At 37.7% G+C, this 20,097-nt stretch overlaps 1 protein-coding gene across 4 annotated transcripts in view; it reads right to left on the bottom strand.

Moving 5' to 3' along the window:
• The window catches only part of LOC121296858 (mineralocorticoid receptor-like), a 114,494-nt gene that overhangs the window by 61,214 nt on the left and 33,183 nt on the right, over positions 1-20,097 (bottom strand). The gene's annotated exons all lie outside the window — the stretch shown is intronic.

Genomic DNA, 20,097 nt, shown 5'->3' with positions numbered 1-20,097 from the left:
GATTTATATAGGGAAGAAACAGGAAAGGCATTTCACATTTTTTTATACAAAACTAATAACACTCCATACACACTCTCTCCACTTTTCTGTTTTACTTTTTTGCCATTATTTTAGTTTTGTAGATGACCACAACATTACAAATAATACCCAAGTGTGGTAATGACAGGAAACTAAAAATACCACTCAGTGTTGTCGATGAGGTTCTTCTAGCACATATACAACACTGACTCTCCCACTTATTCTTTTAACCTACGCAGTTTTTAAGAGCTCTCAAAATCACATCTAACCTCCAAGCACATCTGGCACACCAGAGTGTAATCTACCTGCAACATTCTGTGAATATATGAAATACACCAGGAAGAAATACCACATAGAACAAAATGTGTTGCTTCTTAAAGCCTTAATAAAAGCCTCATCGCAATTGGCAAATGAAAGTGGTACCCCCCAGAAGGAATACCAAGAATATTCATACAAAATATTATCACAATTAGATATGCTGCATGAGGGCCCCTGCTACAATAACACGACTGAACAGTAGCCTTCCGATGGCCTTTCACTCCTAATCATCAGACATGGTTATGCTTAGTAATACTGAAAATAGAAAAATACTTCTCCTGCTGTATTATCATATTAATTGATCAATTAATAGGGCTGGAGCTAATGCAAGGTGCATTCCAGCTTGTGCACAAGCTACTGCAGCTGTGCACATTGGACACCTACTATATATCCTGATTGTCATGGACTTGTCAGGGCAGATCCCAGATTTAAAAGCAAACAGCAATAGCTGCAATGGAAACCTGTGTAACAGTGCCAACGACTCTGTCTAACAAGCTTCAACTGTTTCTTCCAGATATGACAAATTCAGCTGTGCCGAACTGACTTGCCTTTAAAGTCAGTAAGTGTAGTTTATTTCCTGTCGCTTTGGAATTACTTGAATTGCAACAAGAGATATTCTAGCTTATGCTACCATTGCCAGTCCTATGTGAATAATTATTTACCTAAAATGAGACAAAACCTATTTTGCATATTCTTACTAATCCAACTGGATCCAAACGAAGAGAAGATAAGATTTATTTTTTAAACCCTCTTCCAGCACTAACTAACTAAATGGCTTGTTTATTTGGTTTCTGGTTTGCTTTGTTGGGTGGATCAATCTTGATCAGTTATGAACACTGCTTGGGCTCTCTATATCCTTAAAATATTTTCTTGCTAGTAGAAACGACTGTAGAAATGGTTACGCCCACTAATAAGTTGAGAAAGGCCAGACAAGGACAGCATACATACATACAGAGTGTAACCATTAATCTACCTGCAACACTGTGGATAAATACTGTACATAAGAAGAAATACCATACATACTGTAGAACAAAAGCTGACCACAATGGTATCTAATACATTGCATAATTTATTTTCATGTGACCATCAAGAAATGCTCACACTTTATCACTTGAGGGGAAGAGACCACACTGTTCACTGATTTAAGAATGTAAACCAAAACTTATTTAAACATTGAAGAGTTTATTTTAGTTTGTCTAAATGAACCGCCTTTGTGTTTTATAGTTACGGATGGTTTATACTTTAGATTCTAGGGCCCTGTCCATATTACCACAACTGGGTTTGAGAATCAAGCTCAAAATCGGATTGAAACCAGCCAAATAGGGTTAGAGCACCCAGGTTGCAGTTATGAAACTGAGTTAGTTTAACCTGGTTGTTGTTAAACATACTGCATTGTAGGTTAGTGGAAGATTATATCCCTGCAATCCTTACTGATGTCGAGGGAAAAACATCATCTCGGCTGAGGATGCTGTTTTGCTTACATTCCAAAGTCTAGTATGAAAGAGACTGAAGTGTCTCCAATGGCATCACAATGGCTTTGTTATGCATTTGTTTCAAATTCAGATGTTATATATGCAGCATTGTATAGCTCCTTGATCAACCATTTTATACTCAAATTGTTGAGTCTGCTCACAGGCACTAATAGGTAATGTGGTAAAAGCTAAAAGCAACAATACATCAAATAGCGTTAATTTTAATTAAAAGCTCTTTCCTCTCACAATCGTGTTATTGTAATTTATGTGGTCTCTTACAAGCAAAGGCATTATGGGACAGTACCAGAAAGCAGTATCACATTTTAGTGGATACTATAACCAATCATGAAAATGCTTCAGGTCCTGATAACAGGCAACTTCACCAACTACTCCAAGCAACTCCTTGTTCAGGCCCTAGTACTCTCCCGCCTAGACTACTGCAACTCCCTCCTGGCCAGGCTCCCAGCGTCTGCCACCCATTCACTCCAGCTCATCCAGAACTCTGCTGCTCGCCTGGTGTTCTCTCTGCCTTGCTTCTCCCATGCTAATTCACTGCTCTGCTCACTCCACTGGCTCCCGATCACCGCTCGCATCCAGTTTAAGACTCTTGTATTCGCCTATCAATGCCTTGACTAGACTGCACCCAGCTACCTCCAGACCCTCATCTCTCTCTACACCCTCACCTCACCTCTCCGCTCCGCCTGCACTAGAAGACTGGCTGTACCTCCTCTACACTCCCCTGCCTCCACAGCCCGCTCCTTCTCCACCCTCGCCCCGCAGTGGTGGAACGACCTTCCTACAGATGTCAGGACTGCCCAGTCCCTGCCCACCTTCCGGTGCCTCCTCAAGACACACCTCTTCAGACAACACCTGTAAAACTCAACTCTTCCCTTCTGGACAATATAGCACTCTGCCTTTAATGCATTTATCTGCTCCCTATTTTAGTGTATTTAATACTGCACCAATATGTAGTATTTTGTATTTAACTTGCACCCTGACGTAACTGTTAACATTGTTACGTGCTCTTGTATTGCCCTGCTATCAAATCGTACTGTGTTTTGTATTTGCTCTTAATTGTACTGCAATTCTTGATATGTATTTTATTTTGTATACAACTGTAAATCGCCCTGGGTAAGGGCGTCTGATAAGAAATAAATAATAATAATAATAATAATAATAATAATAATAATAATAATAATAATAATAAAATAAGGTTTGTTACTAAAACCCAGTTCCAGACTATCCCCGAGTAGGTCTCCAATGCTATTTTTGAACATAGTTACAAATCCTGTTTAATGTGGATGCAAACCGTGTTTAGGACTTTAAAACCATTTTTGGAACCTTAACATGGTTTAAAAATACTATAAAAAGCTTCATGAATATCAAAGAAAATAAAACTTTCAATAAAATTGCCTATTGTTTTAATATAGATACCATTAGTGTAGATGTTGGTTTAAAACATGCAAGTGATCACTGACTGAGCTTCTAGTTCTGTTTCTGGGTTTGATTTATGGCTGAATGCCCTAGTCCGATTTCCTTCACTGGTGTATTCTTTATTTTAAACTATATTTCCCAATCTGCAATGTTTTGCTTTTTCAAAAACATTTACCTATAGTTATTCTATTTTCTTACCTTGAAAAGTGTTTGCATATATTTTTTTCAAACACATTTCAAGGTGCCTCTAACAGTGGTTCTTATGAGAAGTAATCAGCACATACCTGATCTGACGACTAGGTTCTGTTTGGAATGTGAAGTTGAAAACAGAAGCATTTGGCATATAACACCATACAGTTAAATGTGAACGAACAAATTTATACAAATGGGTCAATACTTCAACTGTGCATACTGTATAATGTACATGGTTCAATCAGTACATTCTTGTTTGAATTAAGACGGGTAATATTTACAGGGTGTGTAGAGAAAAAAACTTGAAAACACCACATTCTACCTTCTCAGCTTTATTGTACAGATCTCAACAACATTTTTTTCTGATCATGCAAAGCTTGACAAAAAGTCTGGATCGTTCATTGGCTTTTCTCCAAATAGTAAAGGGCCCTGGCACGCTCGCACGTCTTTCTTTTGCAGACAACACTGCCACACCAGTGTCTGTGTTCTTCAGCTAACACAACACATCATACCGCAGTTGAATAGAGGGTAATGAGGGGGGGCACATTCACTGCTGTTTATACATCCACATTTATATAAAAGCCTGCACGCAGTCTGGGATTCTTCCTCCCACAAGATTAATTTCCTGCGGTGTGTTGTATAATAAGACCTGTTATCTGGGTTGTAGGCAGCTCCCATGTTTACTGTATGAATCAGCAAAAGTGAGTCTTCTTAATGTAATTGTGTCATGCAAAAACACAACTGATCTTCCAAGGGCTAAAGGCAGATGAAGGTTGACAGTTAGAAGGTCAATTGCTCTGCGGATGACGGTCAGATTATCCTATACTGTACCACAAGCAAAAATGTATCTCTGGAGCATCATAATGCATTTTAAATTCTCCTGAGGCAAGGTCACATTTGGATATAGGTGTACATTGAACACCAAGCTACTGACTTCAGAGTTTACGAAAGCTTAATGTAAATAATATATGGAATGGATTTTCACAGGTTTAATAAGATTTGATTTATATAATACAATGTTAGAATAATACTGTATGATTAAAGTAATTTATAACTGTGAGGTTACAGTATTTTATTGCGTGGGGAACATCACACAGAAGATCCTCATTTTAATGCCTGATTGTGCAATGAACATCAACTGAGCATTCTTAAATTTCAGTTGACTTTTATATATATTTGAATACTTAGAAAATATGGTGCAGTTATCTTTTTTTGACATATATCTGAAGGTTGTGACAAACGATCACTTTGTATTTCAGTTCCATCCATGAAGTTCAAAAGCATTTTATGGTCTGGCCAATCTAGTTTGACAAATTGTTTAACGTAGCTAACATCGGCAGTGGATAATAACACATCCTATTATCACCTATTGAAAGGATAGCAACTTTTATAATATATATTTTTTCCTTTAGCATGAAGTATACTATCAGCAGAATATCCACTAAGTATAAAAAGAAATGCCTATTGGACAAAAACAGCTAACTTGATTTAAAAAATTGTTATGACAATAGGCATATATATTGTTTCTCTTAATTGCAATGTGGATGATTTAAATTGCAATCCAATAGACGAATTAATAACGGATGATGAATTTGGCTGGAGAACATGGATGCTGACAGCTGTCCACTATGCTGGCCGGCTAGTGAATACACCATGACATCATGCAGTCTAGTGCTGCAGATAGGAAGAGGCTTGTAATGCACCTCCCCCCAAAGACAAAGCATGCTGCAAGGTGGTGGCAGGAGAGAAGGAGGCCAAACAAGAGAAGCAACATGAATGAAAGCCACACAGAGGTTGTATGGCGCTTGGATATGACATGTTGATTAGTGGGCGGATTCTCTTTCCAGAAATACAACCGGGTTTTCCAAAAAAAAAAAAAAAAACTTTTAACCTAAGAATCCCAAGCAAGGCTGCCCAAGTATGGGCAGGAATTACAGCTACTTTAATGTGCACGTCTGAGGGCTAGTTGAATTGATTGATTGAATTTGATTGGGGCATTACTTGAGTGAAAGCCAGGTTATGTGAGCGGTCTGCCTGTCAACTGTTAAAAAGCTGAACAGCACTGTGTAACACACACACATGCACACACACTCACACACACACGCACACGCAGTGCCTATAGTAAGTATTCAGCCCCCTTGGACGTTTTCAGTTTGTTGTGTTACAACCTGAAATCTTGATGCATTTAAATTGGATTTTTTCCCCTTAGATTTACATAACCTACTCAACACTTCCAATGTGTGAAAAAAATGGGGGGGGGACTAATCAATTAAAAATAAAAACCTGAAAAGTCTTCATTAGAGAAGTATTCACCCCCTTTGCTGTGACACTCCTAAATAAGCTCAGGTGCAAACAATTGTCTTCAGAATTCACACAATAAGTTAAATGGAGTCCATCTGTGTGTAATAAAAGTGGTTCACATGATTTCAGATTAAATACACCTGTCTCTGGAAGGTCCCACGGTTGGGTAGAGCATTCGGAGCAAAGATACTACCATGAAGACCAAGGAGCTTTCAAAACAATTCCAGGATAAAGTTGTGGAAAGGCACAGATCAGGGGAGGGGTATAAAAAGATTTCAAAGGCATTGACTATCCCTTGGAGCACAGTCAAGACGATCATTAAGAAGTGGAAGTTATACGGCACCACCCAGAATCTGCTTAGAGCAGGCTGTCCTCCCAAACTGAGCAGCCGGGTAATAAGGGCATTGGTCAGAGAAGCCACCAAGAGGCCAATGACAACTCTTAAAGACCTAAAGCATTCCATGGCTGAGATGGGAGAAACTGTCCATGTGTCAGCAATAGCTGAGGTACTCCACAAATCTGGCCTGTATGGAAGAGTGGCAAGAAGGAAGCCATTTCTGAAAAAAGCCCATGTAAAATCATGCTTGGAATTTGCAAAAAGGCATGTGGGAGACTCTGAAAAGATGTGGCAAAAGATTCTGTGGTCCGATGAAACAAAAATTGAACTATTTGGCCAAATGCAAAACGTTATGTCTGGTGCAAACTCAACACAGTACAGCACCCAGGTAACACCATCCCCACTGTGAAGCATGGTGGTGACAGCATGATGCTATGAGGATGCTTTGAATCGGCAGGGACTGGGAAGCTTGTCTGGGTAGAGGGCAAAATGGATAGATGATGGAGCTAAATACATGGAAATCCCTGAGGAAAACCAGCTTCAGTCTGCAAAAGACCTGAGACTGGGACAGAGATTCACCTTTCAGCAGGACAATGACCTCAAGTACACTTGGGCTTAAAAACAAGAAAGCGAATGTCCTACTTGATGCTTGCCTAGAAGAATGGGCGAATATTGCATGATCCAGATGTGCAAACCTGGTAGAGACTTACTCCAAAAGACTCACAGCTGTAATTGCTGCCAAAGGTGGTTCTACCAAGTATTGACTCAGGGGGGTGAATACTTAACTAACCAAAATCTTTTTTTTTTTTTTTTCATTAACTGTTGTTTCACAGTAAAAATTCTCTTGCATCTTCAGATTTCTGATTCAGATAACTGTGAAAACATCCAAGGGGGGTGAATACTTCCTATAGGCACTGTATACATATAGCAGTGCCTAAACATGTAATTCGCATGTGCTCTGCAGTTTAGGGTACAATTTATGTCAGAATCCTTGCATCTGCATTCTCCACAATTTACATAGCAAGAGAACTCTGCCAATCTTGAGTCTCAGAATAACCACATTGCAAAAAAAAAAAAATTAAAAACTTAATTATTTTTTAATATACATTAGTTTTGCCTAAAAGACAAGTTCAGATTTGTCCACAGTAGAAGTTCAGGTTTGCCCTTTTGGCTGGACAGCTGGTGTGATTATATGTATATATTTACATCACTCAAAATATAATTATTACATTTTGTTGTTTGTTAGGCTGTCGGTTATCACCTATTTGTTTTGACTGAAATGTGTGTGTAATAACATCTCACATGAATAAAAACATACAGCTTTACCATTTCACTTCCAACAGTAATGAGGTCTTATTAATCACCACGTAAACTAGGTGCAACAAAGCAGCAAACTATCTCACTTCAAAACGCATAAATAACACACATAAAGGCTGCAAGTACTTGATTATTGTTTATTTAGTTTAAAATATTATTTTAAAAAACACAATAAGATCCTTATCCTTTCTTGGAGAAATCATGAAACATAGCACTTTCCTTGAATTGGAAACTGCCCATATTATCCAAAGATATCATCTTAACAGGCAGACTATTTTTGTTTTTCGTAAGGAGCTTAAAAGAGGATTTGGAATCCCCACGGCTACAGCAGTCATACTATATCTGTGCATATGAAGAAAGCAGTAACTCTATGCCACAGGATTAATTTGTGGACATACTGTGTCTTATTAAAGTACATATCACAGTAATCATATACATATCTTTTTTTCATACATGATCAAATATATTTGAATATACTGTATTGGTCAAATGGTAACCTCACATGCTGTCTGTGCAATTCTCCTAATATAAAAGTATAGGAGTTTATTTATTTATTTATTTAATGCAGAACTACAGACATGCAATACGTTTATTCCAGAGGTGCAAAAATTACTTATTCATTGATATTCAGTGTGCAGGATTTGTTGAAATTGTAAATGGACTGGTTCATCTCAACACTGTGCCCAGTTTAACTTGATGTAACTAGGCAACACATTTCAAATAGAAGGATACATTCTAGCAGAGCTTGCAATACTTTAGAAAAGCTAGCAATCACATTCCAAGGTTAAGTACATTTTCTGCAAAGAAACATTTTTGTGCCATTGTGAGCACACAGTATATACCACAACGCTACAGGTCCTAATTATACAGTACTTAACTAGATACCTCCTTCATCCAGCTACTTTATAAAGACATGTTTTCAGACTGTAGGCAGAGTACTGGCTAATGGACTTGGCGTGCTGTATGCTGTGGCTGGGAAGGGGTTATAATATCTGACAATTAACTTCCCCAATCCTCCTAGTGGACCCCAGCTGGAACAGCTGAGGTCTGCATATGCAGCTTGAACGTCACTTGGGGCTAGTGCTGATTGGACAGCTCCATTTTGGCAATCCTGGTGTGTCAAAGTGTCTACTGAAAGAGAAAGTGAGAGGGAACTAGACCGGGGAGAGACAGACAGAATGAAAGGGATAGCCTCCAGTAATATAAGAAAAGTAAAATCCTGTCAGCATTTATGCAGACAAGTCCTGTGCAGAGGGATGTGTTTGTTTTCTGTTTTTATATTTAAAGGCCTGTGTGCATTTTCTGTTTTTGTCGAAACACTTTCCAAATTTAAAGGGACAGTGCTTAATTTATGAAATATGCACAGAAGCACTGAAAAGAATAATTAGTTATAACCAAACATTACAACCCTTAAAGATTCAGTATCTTATTTTTCATATTGCGGTACATGTTTGGCAGACCCACCTCCTGCTGGCTGGCCTGAGAAATTTCTTTATGCATTTCAGTTTTAAAAGCCGGTAATAAAATCCACAAACACAGAGAAAAATAATGCCGACTTGATTTCAAAAGTAACTAAGAAAGTGGGCCTGCCTGCACCCCTCAATAGAAGTCATCTGCCATTCACATGCTGCCACTTTATCAGTGAAGGAGAACAACACTCGGGCTAGCTACTTCCTAAATGAATAATACTGATCTAATTAATACTGGCGAGAGGGTGTCCCCGAGAGGCTCAGCTGGTAGAAGCACAGCCAGGGCAAGTCACACAGCGCAGGTTCGTGTCCTGGCTGTGCGAAGTAGGTCGATCTTCGCTGGGGACTCTGAAGGGAGCATTGCATTGGCTTTGGCGCTCCCGTGTGTTAGGGAGGCAAAAACATCAGGGACTGTTTCTCCTCACTGCTCTACAGTGAACCCTGCTAGCCAGGCACCCAGTAAGCTCAGAACGGACACCTGCAGGGCTGGCCTTTGTCCTCCAGAGGTCGGTAGCTCACTACCATCCACTTTCGAGTTCCTGGGTGAAAAGCTTGCTTGTTCGTGGGATCGGAGGTTGCCCACTGAATCACCTCAGCCATGTGGGGAATTGCTGTGGTGAGGATTAAAGCAATTGGGCATTCCAAATTAGGAGAAAATGGGGGGTAGGGGGTTATAATTGGACACACTTATGGCTTGCCAGAAAAATATTATACCGATTGAATTCACCTCATGCAATTAAATTAAAATCACACATCTAGGGTCTGTATCTTTAGACCTTATCACAGTACTTTTCATATGTACAAAATATTAGCCTTAAAAGGCACCTCACAAGTCCAAAGACCTGTTATATCATTTGAAAACATAACATGAAACTTTTTGTATGCCCATGTATGAATAAAAAAATGTAACACAATTGTACTGTTGTAAAATATGAATGATATCAAGAGCAATTATAAAAAATGGCAGATATAATTAGGGCATCTGTTTTTTGGTTTTTATTAATTTCATTTTTCAGTGATTATTTTGAGCTATTTTTGAGATACCCTGAAATCGTGTTTTTCCAGGGCTTTCGCTTTTTATATACTGTATGAAATTATTGTTTTCGGTTACTTTCCAAAATGCTTGGCCGTTTTTTTTTTTTTGTCACAATATGTATAGCAACAACTTATGTTGTTCCCTCTTTCCTTTACTGTCTTCCTCAACAAAATCCTTATGGTCACGGGCACATTCTTCTGGGATGTTTGTGTGTAGGCATCTTTGTACATTTCGCCACAGTTTGCAATTCTGTTTTAAATCCTCTGTATCTTAACTGTAATACAACCTTAAAGTCCACGAACAAGCCTCCATTCCTAATTGTAATCTCACTTTAAATATTGCAAGCAGACTCTCCAACAGATATGTAGGAATGTGCTGCCACTCAGTAGTTGAGGTGGGTTTAAAGTACTCAGATTGAAACAATGATAGATACAAGGCAGGAAGGAGGGACATTGCCCAACTGTTCTGGGAAAGGTAGTTTGTTTTTGTTTTTTTTGTAGGTCTTTTTTCTTTTTTGTGAAGGGTGGTCAATGTGAATTGAGTATCCATTTCCAGTGTTTCTTCTGTGTTTATTGGCTATACAGCAATTTCATTTTTTTTGTATCAGGGTTGTTTTATCAGATTTTTTTATCGGAATCAGAAGCCCTCAATATAATTTAAACAATATAACATTGTAAAATGTCCGGTTAATTTGCTTTCACAATACTTCTTTTTTTTTCTGCTTCCAGTAAGGAAGTAAAGAATTACAAAAGATAAAGCTGTCTAGGCTGTACCTTCCTTTCCTGCACTTAGTATCTGACAGTCCATCTACATGTATATAGATGTTGCTAAGGATACGCTTCCTTGACAGACCTGTTGTGTATGAAGCTGCATCAAAACGGTGGCTGAGGGATCTTCCCTCCAAGACCTCACTGCTGTGACCAATATGCTGTCACTTTAAACTTCTCAAAAATATGGTAAACACTCTTGTTATACCCAACTTTAAAAAAGTCGACAATTATATAATAGTCTTATAAACCCGGAACTAGAAGTCACATTAAAAGTATTTGTTTCAAATGTTTATGAATGTTTGATATTAGAAGAAATCGTGTCTGTTTATAGTGAAAACAAATAAAAACAAGCAGGTTATTAATTTAGTTTGTTATAAAGTGGGTATTTTGTTGACAATAAATATAATGATACACACATTGCATACTTGCCAACACTTGAAAACTGTTCAGCGGAACATCACTGGGGTGGGGGCCTTTATTTAATGTATATCTTTGAACTTTCAACACTATGCTTCTTGTGATCAACGAATGCTGTACGAAAATGAAGGGTGTAGTTAACTCCACTCCTTCACGTTGCACTGGCTCCCACATTATACTCATACACATTCATTCATATTGCAGCAGCAGTGAGGAAACAATACGCTTCTGCAATATGACTAGACATGACATATGTTAATAAACTGGGATCTGGTCATGTGAACACAATCCCTGCCAGGCAGACAAAAGGGTCAGCAACAACAAGAGAGAGAAAAAAAAACCCAAAAAAACAGTATGGCACGAGAGTGAACGCCCCAGACTAGCTGTGCTTACACAAGTGCATAATAAACAACACTAAAGACAGCACTTAATACTGACTAAAAATATCATTTTAGATCAGTATAAACCCTGGTGCATCATGGACCCCATGTATAACACCCCCTCATGGCTCCTTGACATGTGACACATTTACTTGACCCACTGCATGACCTGTTACCAGGCTGTAGAATAGGGTAATAAGAAAAGCTAGTTAGCTGCCACTAAGCTGCAACTTGTGTGTGTTTTAGAAGCTCAGTTTGGCTCATGCACAATTCAATCACGGTGTATACCAACTTTCAGATTGTTTTGTAAGAATTTACTCAAGTTACAGCGATAATGTCTTAGGAGGTAAAGGACTCATTGGTATGGGTGGCCATTAAAAGACAACCCCTTGTCTTGACCTAGTCTTCAATGTTTTTTTAAAGCTTTCATATTTCATGTGGCAATAGCCTACACCCTCTTATTTGTGTTTCTTAGGTTTCATGACCTGGGCTTCACTAATTACACTAATTAAAGTATTTAGTTTCCCTGTTTCAGGCTTCTCTCCATGCAAAATATAACCTATAACAATCTTTTCTATTTCCTTCAGGAAACCAGACTGTGGAGGTCTTTCAAATCCTGTATGCCATGGTAATGGCAGTTATGTCATGTTTTTTATTATGTGAAAATCTGTGTTAACATTGAGTGGAAGGCAAGGGCTGTTTCATTACAACCCAATAAGCAACCTGCAGCTCCCATCAAATATGTTAATGTTCCTGCTTAGATGAGTGAAGCACCATTAAATTACAAAACTCTCTAAACCTTTCACTTAATTAAAAAATACAGTGTTTTTTTTTTTTAAGTTGTTAATAAACAAAAGGAGTTAATACGATTCAAACTCAATAAGCTGATCTTCTTTTAGATCCATTGCATCAACTCCATAGCACATCTTTCTAAGAGCTGTGATTCTGAACAGTGTAAGTTAATTCATTGGTTGTTAAATATCCAAAGTCTGCATCACCTATTGCTACATAACAAAGCCAAAAGCCATTGCTAAGAAGGATAGGGGCCCTGCATATGATGTGAAATACAGAAAGTAGATCCACTGTTCTGGAACAAACAAGGTACACATCTAAAACAGAAATAGTTCTATGTTGACACACCACATAAAGCACACCCTAAAACCATTCCACTCTAATTATTTCAAGGAAAAAATAAGCTAAAATATTAGCTGAAGCAAGCTATGCAAACAAGTACTAAGTTCTGAAGAACATGCCACTGTGTACATGGTTTACGGCTGAATACTGAAGTGTTTTCTTCTTCTGAGGGCTAAAGTTAAACAACTATTGATATAAGTACATTCAGTAAGTAGAGCAAATGTGGAGCAAGAGGGCAGGGGGGAGGAAGCCTGTGAGTGGCGGTTTAGGCACACGAACCTCATGCAATTGCATGGGGCCCCGGGCAGCAAGGGGGCCCCTGTTGTCGTGGCTCAGTTGCTATTAAAAACGTATATTCACCTCAAGTGTGCAACAGAATAACTTATTAGCCATTTTACTGTTCTTTTTATCTGCACGCCACAAGCCATAAACAAAAAACGGTTTAAAGCCATGCACAAGTTTATGTCAGTATGTGCCACATAATCATGTCATCCATGATTTAAGCTCAAAAAAAGGTAAGACCAAGTTTGCTTGAGCGTGCCCAGTCAGTGCTGCAAACCTGAGGGGGATACATGTAGGTGTATGCTGGACTTATCCTGGAGGTGTATGCTTACCTCAGTATTATTGATGTGTCTGCTTTGACTGTGCCTGTCACAGTAGCGTCAGGGCAGAGAAGCTTTTCTTGCCTGAACATGAAATTAATAAAAATTAAAAAAAAAAAAAAAAAACTATATACTTTCTACAATGTCGCAGGGATGTTTAACTGGACTAGAGCAGAAACAAAACATCACAGGAACTTGTTTACAGCAAATAAAAAAATGGGAAAACATATATGTTTTTACAACATTTATAAATATCAAGAAACAAGTGGATACGTGCAGATTAAGTTTCATTAATTAAATTTATCAGGTATGGGATTTTTTTATTATTATTACTGATAATAACGTAATAATGAACTATTATTTAAAAATATTTACTTTGAGAAAATTATTGAGAGTAGTGCTCATTATTGCTTCTAAAGACCCTGAGAATAAACATTTATTATGTCATTGCAATCACTCAGGAGAAACAATATCTTGTAATTTGCCAAAACATCAATATTTTTCAACAAGGCTTTCGTAAAGTATTGTAAGTTCCCTCAGGTCATAGAATAGCACGTTTTTATACATGTATCTATAAGCAGAATACATGATAACAAAGAAATACTAGATGTCCAGACTCAGAATATGAGCTGGATAACCATGTTTCCAGGAAGTAACATTCTGCAGCCCTGCTCAAGGCTTTTATCTTTTTCCACTGGGGAAGCATCCAGTTGAGGCAGGTGTACATCAGTCCATCCACACATACCCAATACAGTACACAATACAGTACCTCTGCAGCCAGGAGCCTCTGTGCCGAAATATTATTGCATGCTACCCAAAACAGAAGACTCAAGCCATAGTTTTGTTCAGCTCATTTTTATGAAACACGTATACTGGTTGTCTCTACTTTAATGTACTCCAGTCCAAACGAAGGTGATGAATATTTACACTACTTTACAGTGCCCCAAATATTTGTTTATTTATTTATTTATTTGACAGGGACGAATGTACAATTTGTAACATTTATGACATGTCATAAGATGTACTGCACCCAGATTTAGTTATGAGCTCATTTTCACTGGCAGGTGTTGAGAAAGGAAGGAAATAAACAAACACGAAAACGGAAAAAGAAAATAATACAAATAATATAACATTTACAGGAGGGAGCTATTTGCAGTTGACAGTTTTATAAGTAACTTTAAGTTATTTCCTCAAACATAATGCAATCATTCCCTCTAGACAAAAACATAGTTATGATAACGAAAAGAAAAGCTAAAATTCATAGTACCATAATAATAATAATTAATCTCCCACCTCTAATTTTAATATTCACAGTATAACAATTGCCAACTGCCACAGTTAATAACATACTAAAGTGCCATTCCAGTAACATAGCATACTTACAATTAGTGATCACAGATTTGTTTTTGTTTTAACCATACTTTTAGTTTGTAAGTAAAATCTTTAAATTCATGAGTACCTTTAATGTCGCCTATAACGAGTTCCAGAAAGTTATACCTTTAAGTGTAAATGCAGTTTGTGTAAATTTTGTACATTGTCTTGCCTCCATGCAGTTACCTTTAACAGTTGCCCTGGTAATTCTGTTATTAGACATTCCATTAATGGTGGAGGGGCAAGATCAAGCAGAGACTTAAAAACCAGAACTCCATAAGAATAATATATATAATTATCAAAACTTAGCACTAATACTGCAGTGGTGGAATCTCTCTTTTTTTATCTAGAATTTTTAAGCTTTGTTTATACAGAGAGTAAACTGGCTGAATAACAGATTTTACAGCTTGTGACCAAGTGGTTCTACGGTATGATAAGTGGGATAAAATCATAGAATGCAAATATAATTCAGCAGCATTAGTGGATAGGTACTTTGTCTACCCAGCTGGATGCAAAGGAATGTTGCTTGTAATGAATATCCTAGATTGTTTCAAGGACATTTTCATGTACTTCAGTGTCTAGTGATTCGGACTCATACAGCTGGGACACTCTCTGCTACTTGAGTGTCCAGACGAACCCCACATGTCCTCTAGATGTACTTTGCCTGTGATGTGTAGATTGAGTTTCCAAGCTCAGAAGCTAGGATGCACAAAAACTATTAAACAGAAAGGTACCTTTCATATACTGTATTACAACTGAGAATCCTCAGCGCCCCTGTCCAGTTATTTCTGTATAATACTGCAGACAGTGCAAAACTGTTAACATATCAAAGCACTTTACCCTTGCTCAGGTCAAAAAAATCAAACAGATACTCTATTTTCTCACCCAATAAAATGCACAGAGATAAATCTACTGGTAACATCTACTGTGGTGCATTTTATAAAGCTGTTTATGCAAACCTTTTCTGTGGTTTCGCAGGCAGCTTCTTTCTTGATTTTTCATTCAGGACTGGTCCACCGCATAAAGATTTCATGCAGGCTATGAAGTAGTGTTCAGTGCCCACTGGACACAGGCGGTAATATAATGATTACAGGGTAAAAGTCCATAATAAAAGGCTTTAGTCTCTTCACATGTGAAGGCTAATTATTTCAAAAGGACGCCTCAAGGTCAGGCCACCGGAGTTGCATCGCCAGTCATCAGACAGGGATGCAATTCAATACAGTCCCAGCAACTGTTTGCTTATTCTCTCCCACCAATTAATCACAGCTGTCTTCTAAATTAACAAAATGCTCAGGCTCACGTCATTATGTTTCATGGTTGTAGCGGATACATGCATGCATAGTTGTTCTAAATTCAACAGCAACAGCAAGGCTTGATGTTACATGGGTCACATAGCTATGGGAATTCAGGCAGAAGGCATATAGAATTATAAACAGCTGATAAAACTTTTAATTGTGTACAGCTATAGAAAGTTCTGAAATCTAGTTAAAAGCACAAAAGAATTACACTGTTCACAGGGTTGTGCATAGGAATTTCAAATAATGTATTTTTGGAGGGGCATCAATATCTAAGCTTTAAAAAAATAGCTTCTGTTACATTAGTGAATTCGCATTGGCAATAACCACTGCAGTTAATATTAACATCATACTGTACTATTTCATTCAACAATCTTGCAATACATGTGTCAATAACAAGCTTCAATGAAACAACTAGTATTTTGTACAGTACGGAGACATGATGTCACAGTAAGGAGACTGGACAATGTTGTTTCGTACAATGATTTTGATAATCTTCAATCATATGTCTATGTTTTATCCAATGTTACAGCCCTCTTGCGGTAATATTAAATTGAAGTTCCGCTCTCACTCAGCCCTTGATACAGCCCTACCTAGGAGGCATCTGCGGGTCACACGACACCTGTCTGCGGGCCGAATTTGGCCTGCGGGTCTCCATTTCCCGCCCACTGCAATAAAGCTTGCAGAAGAAGACTGTCTAAACCCACATACGAAGTTCTCGCTCTATTAGTCATGTTGCACATGGGAATCTAAACCAAATAAGTGTTCTGCCTAAAACCAGACTAAATCCCTGGTGGAGGGAGCTTCTGAGTCAGCATTTGTTATTGAAACTGCAATGTTCATAACATCAGTACAATTGTTATTGAAACTGAAATGCTCATAATATCAGTACAATTGCCCACCTTACAGCTGACAGTGACCTACCTTACTGTACCAATATCAACAAGAGAGATTTCCTCAAGGGCAGCTCTGATTCCAACCAAGGGAAGTAGAAAACCCATAATGTACATTACGCGGTACCTAGCTCATTATGGGGAGGCATCTTTGGGCGGTCGGTTGGCCCCACTAAGGGTTTGACACTGGAGACTATATATATAATAGTAATATATATCTATATAATATAAAAAAAGCGTATTTTGTCTACATGCCAGTTGGATAAGGAGTGCTGCCCTCACTGTTCAGAAGTGGGCTGCAGAGAAACACCTCTGAATCTATCTAGCAAAATAACAATACAAACATGCCCCCTATAGTTTCAATGGGTTTTCTTTTCCCTTGGTATGGTAATTCTGTACTATTAGTATCTGGCGTGTTTCCAAAATAATCACACCATGGTAAATCACTCCTCACACAGGAAAGTGTTTTCTGTTTTGCAGTGGCTTCCATTACTCATCAAAATGCCACTTGACAGATGAAGCATGTCAATTTTATATATATATATAAACTCCAGCAAAAATAGCCCACAGCTTCAAAAGGCCTTGCAGCTGCTAGCCTAAAACAAAATACTTTCCGCAAAATGAAGTCTCAGCCAACCAACAAAGTCTCAGCACAGACTTCACAGAGTTTATTTGAAGCAAAATGAAGCAAATCCACCCTGTAAGGATCCACCACTGTGTCTCCAATCATATAACAATTACCAAAGGAAAAAAAAAAAAACACTGTATTAAACAGTCTTGCCTGGGATAACATAAATCTGACTAAAGAGGATTCCATTAAACTGTATTCCATTCAGAAATAACATAAAGAGATCAATAACTGGATTTGTAGCAGATTTATATGTACAGTAATACAAAAACAGTTTTGTTTTATGACTCTTGGGACCTAAATTACCTGAATCATCAAAGGTATTGAATATTTGTGGACAATTTAAAAGGGAATCTGCTTAATTAAGATGCCTTTCCCATGTACTTGTATTGGGTTAGGGTTAGGGTTAGGGTTAGGTTTAGGGTTAGCTGCTCTGGAGTTCAATGTAGGTAAATAGAGGTTTCATTGCAATTAGATAAGTACCCAATATGGAGATTTTGTGATCACATATAAAGTCCTATTTTTGACAGAAGCATGGTAGTGACTTCTCTTAATGTCAGTCCACATTCATTAGGTTACAGCGACATGGTAATGCCTGTCACATGATGCAGTTAGGAAGCCACACCTGCAGCAGCAGAAGAGAAAACTCCCCTGCGATTAGACAGGAAATGGGTCTAAATATAACTACAGTATAGAGCTGATACAAGTTAATCCCTTATCTCCAGACATCTTCTCTAAATTTTAGACTACCCATGGAAATAAGAAGTTCAAACCTGCCTAATTACCACAGTATGCATTCACATCCCTTAGTGCTTTATTTAAATGATTTTGAAACAATTGTACTTAGTCTAAATAGGAATGGAGTGTACTGGGTTTAATTTTAGTGTAGCATTATTGCCCTACACATAACAATGACCTTCTCCCACCATTTAGAGCTAGCAGCTTTGCATTACTACCAAGGTGTTGGTTACCAGGTCAATGGCTGCCCAACTGGGTCCTAATTATCTGTATAAAGTTTAAAAAACACATACAAAATCAAACACAATAATAACCTCATGAGAAATGACAAATGTTCTGATCAGGTTATTTTTCAAAGTGATGTTTGACATTTGAAATGTTTATCTATTTATATATCAAACTAAACGCCAGACGAAATGAAACCGATCGCTCTTGCGAAAGTGTGTTTATGCGGTAATATCGCTAGTTTCCATATCTCATTTTCTTGATCACTAAACCAAAACTAGCCATTTCCAATCCGCTAAATGGCGGAGAGGAGTTTCACAGGAGTAATCGGACAACTGAAAACAACATGAAAACAGCTGTTGACCAATCCCCATGTGATTTTAATTTAGCCTTGTGCTTCGCATTATATTTAATAAGGTAATTTTTCTCCCACTATTTGACTTAGAGATCAGCAGCTTGCCATAATCCAAACTGTGAGTTGTTGTCTTGCCAGGTTGGCACTTGAACTGGGTCATAATTATAATATGCTTTGTTAGGAATAACAATCACCACCTGTACCCGCCAGATGAATAAATAGTAAATACATAATAATCGAACTAATTGGACAGAAAAATGTTTTACTATTTTATATGTGTAGGTGATGAACCGATATTCCTCAGCTCCTTGCCCGGCGTGAAACGTGCGTATTATGCCCTTATAGCTATATTCGTCCATATCTTAATTTTCTAGTATCACTAAAAAACACCCAAAAAACTATGACTATTTCCACAACCGCAGAAATGGCGCGATTATACAAGGAATTCACTATTTTAATGGGGACCCAGAGGATGTTCTCACATCTTCTCTCGGACAACTATTCAAATTCTGATTAACAGCTGGTTGACGGCCCATGATCCTAGCATCCTGCCTGAATTTTGTGAATGTTGTGACATTTAGGACCGGCCGCTACCAGCCATTTCCAATCCGCTAAATGGCGGAGAGGAGTTTCACAGGAGTAATCGGACAACTGAAAACAACATGAAAACAGCTGTTGACCAATCCCCTGCCTGTATTTGTGACATTTTGAAGGGACGAAAACAAGTCGGTAACATGCGAAAAGACAGGCAAAGCACATGCGCGAAGGCAGGCAAAAACAGCCAGGGCAGAAAATAAATAAATAAATAAAAATATGTGATGTACTATTGTTTTGTTTAATATCAGTGAATGAACGCTATTACATACGACTATTGCTAGTGGTAATACTAATAAAAAATATGTTTATTAATAATAACAACAACAACAACAACAACAACAACAAATAATAATAATAATAATAATAATAAATAATAATAATAATAATAATAATAATAAATAATAATAATAATAATCTGCTTTTATTTTTATTGTGTAAAATCCTGAAAAATATGGAAATGAGTTTGAAAGAAAACACACACACACTTGGCAATTACCTCGTTTCCCCGACGTCTGCAGCATCGTGCTACTTTGTTCTCTCACTGTTATGAAAGTTAACTGCACATGAACGAAGGTTTAAAAAAAAAAAAAAAAGGTTAAAGAAAAAGAAATTAACAGTCTGTATTATAAATAAATAAAATTAAAATGCTGATTAAAAAAAAAAAAAAAAAAAAAAAAAAAAAAACTTGGGGTGAATAGAACATCCAAAAGCCAACATAACACTGTCGCCAGGATCAGTACTGGTACATATTGTATACAATAAGAGGTCTATCCAGTGTGGATTGCATATTTTTTAAAC

This window comes from Polyodon spathula, chromosome 2 (genome assembly GCF_017654505.1).
Source record: "Polyodon spathula isolate WHYD16114869_AA chromosome 2, ASM1765450v1, whole genome shotgun sequence".
Classification (NCBI taxonomy): domain Eukaryota; kingdom Metazoa; phylum Chordata; class Actinopteri; order Acipenseriformes; family Polyodontidae; genus Polyodon; species Polyodon spathula.
Note: the sequence above shows the minus strand (reverse complement) of the source record. Positions and strands in the feature narration are given on the sequence as shown.